Source organism: Bombina bombina, chromosome 7 (assembly GCF_027579735.1).
Source record: "Bombina bombina isolate aBomBom1 chromosome 7, aBomBom1.pri, whole genome shotgun sequence".
Taxonomy (NCBI): domain Eukaryota; kingdom Metazoa; phylum Chordata; class Amphibia; order Anura; family Bombinatoridae; genus Bombina; species Bombina bombina.
The window spans coordinates 59692857-59697856 of record NC_069505.1 but is presented as its reverse complement, the minus strand read 5'-3'; the positions used below and the strand labels follow the sequence as shown (position 1 = coordinate 59697856).

The 5000-nt window shown below is 51.8% G+C and overlaps 1 long non-coding RNA gene across 1 annotated transcript in view; it reads right to left on the bottom strand.

The window, feature by feature from the left end:
* LOC128665887 (uncharacterized) overlaps positions 1-5000 on the bottom strand; it is a 20307-nt gene that overhangs the window by 12843 nt on the left and 2464 nt on the right. The gene's annotated exons all lie outside the window — the stretch shown is intronic.

Genomic DNA, 5000 nt, shown 5'->3' with positions numbered 1-5000 from the left:
GGGTAGTCAGTAGAGGAGAGGCGGATCAGGGGCCTTCTATACCGCATGGCTTAGGAGCCATGCGGTCGTCCACTTCATCTCCTCGCGCGCGTGACGTCACTAACTCCGCCCCCCGTGACGTCACGCGCCCTCCGTGTCTCGGCGCCATCTTGTTTTTTCCCAAGTAAGTGCGCAGAGACCGGAGGGGACACAGAGGCAAGGAGCAAAAGGGGCCAGTGTCTGCACGGATACCCACTAAGGTAAGTGGGGTATCCGGAGCTGGCAATGACCGCCCTGGTGAGGAGGCAGCTTTTAAGAAAGGGCAGTGTGGCGGTAGGAAAGGGAAAGAGTCCTTAAAAAGGATCAAGGGTTAAAAAGGCACGAAATGGAAGGGAGGCAGTTAGAGGAGGACATAACTTAGGAGAATTAACCCCCACTGGAAAAAATATAACAAGCTCAAGGGGATATATGATTATTCTATCTGGCCTTAAAAAGAGGCTGCTAGCTAGGGGGCCATGCAGTTTACAGGGTGTGGGTGGACTACAGACACAGGGGCAGGGTGCTAAGGGCCTCTTTGTCGATTCCGGTGATACCCCCACTTGCCCTCTTGTTTTACAGGTCGCAATGGCGTCATCGGATACTGCAGTATCTACCACTGAACCTGCTGCGCCGCTGCAGATGCAGGCTGGGACATCATTGGCTACAGTGACTTCTGCGGCGGAACAGATCCCTCGACCTACGCCTTTGGCAGCTGTTCCTGCGTCTTCTGGAGCTGAGGCGGTAACGGGAACGGGTGAGCCCCTAATTGCACCACACTTGAGGGGGGAGGAGAGTTACTCCACAGGGGATTCTGACAGTTCTTCAGGGTTTAAAGATAAGGGTCAGCGCAAGCTATTGAGATACATTAGGACGATAGCAGATGCGAAAGGAGCTAGCGCTGTAGGAACTGTTGCTTTAGGTGCGTCAACAGGATCTCAGGGAATGACTGGCAATAATTCTTTGTCAGGAGGTCAAACACGCTCCTCCAAGTTGTTGGTAGCGCGCACATCAGATACGTATCCTTGCATCGTGCACTCGCTGCATTCCCATTTGAAACCGCGGATAGCCAGGCGCATTAAAGAGTCAAGATATTTGAGCTTTCTAGGTTAGCTCAAGATCTGAAGGAAAGAGTAGAAGAGGGGTCAGGAGATAAAGAAGTTAAGTGGCCTGAGACTTATGAGGAGTGGATGCGTTGCTTCCGCGTGTTGGCTTCCTGTTACTTGGAGGCTAATCCTCAGCATAACCTCAATATCCTCAAATATATGGAAGTCATAGATGACATTCACACCAGAGGAAAGGGGACAGCCTGGCGACAATATGATGCCGAATTCAGGTGCAGGTTAGAGTCGAATCCTATTCTTACCTTGGGGATGAAGGAAATGGATTTGTTCTCAGGTTTAGAGTTATCTGACAGTGCAGTCCTTGCATCGGCAAGGCCCCCAATGTCAAGCATGTCAAATAGACAATTCAGACGGCGGGGAGGGAGAGAGTGTTGGCGGTTTCAGGAAAAGCAGTGTGGCAAAGCTGCGCAATGTCTTTTGCGGCACATCTGCATATATTGCGGTGGGCCCCATGCTGGGGCTGATTGCCCCAGGCGTCATGAGTCAGGCGGAAGGAGGGCTCCATTTAGGTCGGCTCCTGCGGCAGGCTTCCTCAGATCAGGTTTATCATATTGGTTTCGCATCCCAGTTAGGCTTTCCGTTTTTTCCCTCTTCGGTGGCCCGTAATCTTTAATCTGTTGTTCAACAGCCCCAAGCCATTGCAGAAAAATGGGCAAAAGAGCTTAGCTTGGGGCGTAGGGCGGGGCCTTATTCGCGTGTCCCTTTAGAGAACCTGGTTATCTCCCCACTTGGTATAGTACCAAAGAAAGAGCCAGGGAAGTTTAGGCTCATTCAGCATTTATCTCACCAGGAGGGAGCGTCAATGAATGACCCTCTCGGTGAAGGTGACACTTCAGTGTTGTATCAGTTCTTCGAGTCTGCCCTGGCGGTCATTTAAGGGCTTGGTTCAGGGGCAGAGATGGCGAAGGTGGACATAGAATCCGCCTCTCGACTCCTCCCTATTCATCCTGAGAGCTTCTACCTGATGGGATGCAAGTTCCAGGATCGGTATTACGTGGATAGCTGCTTGCCAATGGGTTGCGCCATATCGTGCGCATACTTTGAACGGTTTAGTTCATTTTTACATTGGGCGGTGGTTCCCGAGTCCGGGCTGGAGCAGGTAGCACATTATTTAGAGGATTTCCTTTTCTTAGGGAGGGCGGGATCAGGAGATTGCGCTAGGCTTCTCACTAGCATGCAGCATTTGTTCTCGTGTTTAGGCGTCCCGCTCGCAGCCGAGAAGACAGAGGGCCTGTGCACACGCCTTGTATTCTTAGGCATTGAAATTGACACCGTGGACGGGGTATGCAGGTTGCCAAGAGCGAAAGTTGATTCTGCATTGGCAGCCATTCAGGCTATCAGGGAGGCTGGCAAAGCCACACTTAGGGAATTCCAGTCGTTGCTAGGCTTATTGAACTTCGCGTCCAGGGTTATCCCGATGGGTAGGATATCTAACCGCAGGATGGAAGCCGTGACTAGGGGGCTTAGGCTGCCTAGGGCCCTGGTGAGGATTTCTTTAGATATCCGGAAAGATTTAGCTGTCCGGGTTTTGGTTCTTGCGGGAATTCAATGGCGTAAGGATCTGGTTGCCCCAACCGGTCAGCAGCCAGCAGCTGCACTTGTACACCGATGCCGCAGGGAGTCATGGGTTGGGGGGGCTTATTTTGAGGGATCCTGGTGTGTAACCACCTGGCCGGCCGAATGGAGCGGCACAGGGTGGTTAAAAAACTTGACATTGCTTGAGCTCTTCCCATTTCAGTGGCTGTAGACTTATGGTCCGGGCGCTTACAGAACCGGGCCGTCAAATTTTGGTGTGACAATTTGAGCGTAGTTCCCGACATCAATAGTCTGTCTGCTTCACCCCCCCCCCCCCCGGTAGTTAACGTATTGCGACAATTAGTCTTGCTCTGTTTGTGGCATAACATTTCATTCACGGCCAGGCATGTACCCAGAACTCGCAATGTCATCGCGGATGCTCTGTCCAGGGGGCAATGGGATAGGTTTAGGGAGGTAGCGCCCGCTGCTGTAGTTCGGGGTGACGTCTGTCCCACTTATCTCTGGCAGGTGGTGAGTTCTGGGGAACTGCGTTAAGGTTGCTGCAAGGGTCGCTGGCAACAAAGACCTGGCAATAGTACCACAGGTAATGGGGCGAACGGGAGGAATTTTTGCCCAGACGGGGGTTATCTTGGAGAATGCAGGACACACAGTTTTGTGCAGTGGGTTGCCTGCTTGCACGAGAAGGGCATGGCGCTGGGCGCCATAGGCAGCAGGGCGGCAGCCATTCCTTTTTCTCCAAATTGTATGGAGTCCCTGACGTACCCAAATCATTCTTGGCAAGGGCTGCTATTAAGGGAGCGCATAGATTAAAAGGGGTTAATAGGGATTCTAGGGAACTGATCACTAGGGAGCGGCTAAGTAACATGATACAGGTCCTCCCGACAGTTTGCAGCTCTGAGTACGAAGTCGTCCTCTTTGCAGCAGCATTCTCCCTAGCATACTTCACTGCGCTGCGCATTAGTGGGTTGGTAGCTCCATCAAAGGTTTCAACAGGGCCAGCGCTGCTCAGGGATCATGTGAGAATAGAAGAGGAAGCTATTTTAGTTTTAGTGGCACGTTCCAAGACGGATCAGGCGGGTAAGGGTAGATGGCTCAATTTGCTTTCGCAGGTGGAGCCAGCAATCTGCCCTGTTAGGTTGCGCAGGCGGGTATTTGGAAATTAGGCCAGGTGTGGAGGGGGCGTTCCTGGTTCACAAAAAATGGGTCATTTTTTATCTGGGTTTCAGTTTCGGGTAGTCATGAAGAAAGTGGTTTTGAGTTAGGTTGGAATCCCTCTGTAGTGGCCCCACACTCCTTTAGGATAGGTGCCGCTCTGGACGCGGCCTTGGCTGGGTCTTCTGAGAAAGAAATTAAGTTTTGGGTCATGAGCTTCAGCTAAATTTAAGAAATATATACGTCCACTGAAGCAAGATGTTATTTAGACATTTCTCTGGTAGCTCTTATTCGTTTTGCTGTTGTTAGGTCAGGGAAGCCAGGTTTGTTTATTTCTTGGTTATTGCAGGAGAGGGGATGCTGTGCAAAAGAGTATGGATAGTGGGGCATTCATATGTCCACTGGGCAGCCTTGCGTGCAGCGGCTGGTGCAGGAGGCTTGCAGCTGAGGTTGCCATCACGAAGGATGGGCATTCAATGGCTTGGAAGCAAGGAAGGATGTGGTCGGATTTGCCGACCCAAGTGGCCGAGGCCAGAAGGCGATGGGGGTGCCCCCATGTGATTGTATTGCACTTGGGGGGAAATTATGTTGGGACTATGCCCATGGGGGATTTGGCCAGTATCATGATGGCGGACATTAGGTGGTTGGCGACCCAGTTTCCTGGGGTCTAAATTGTGTGGTCGCAAATTATTTCCAGAAATGTTTGGAGGCATATGAATTCTCGTAAGGCTGGTTTTAGGGTGAAGAGAAAGTTGAATAGGGATGTAGGTAAGGCAGTGTTAGCAGCAGGGGGTAAGGTTATCACCCATGACACCATCAGGATTGATTCCCTGGTCTCTTCCGCAGGGATGAGGTACATCTTTCAGATACGGGTACCGATATGTTTCTGGACAATATTAGGCGTTCCCTGGCTTCCCTTTGTTTTTAGTGGCGGCAAGAGTTCCGTGTCCTCTTTGGGTGGCGGCAGTAGGGGTGAGACAAATATCCAGTTGGGGCAGCCTGGCGGGTAATAAGAGGAGGGGGACAGGCGAGCACATTTAAACGACAGCCGCAAGGGCCGACGCTCGGTGGCTCCCTGCACGATCCCTCCTAAAAAAGCCCTCCAGGCTGTCGGAATGGGGGGCGTCCCTCATTCCTTTAGGGCGGTCTCACCCCTTTCTTAGGAGTTTTTAG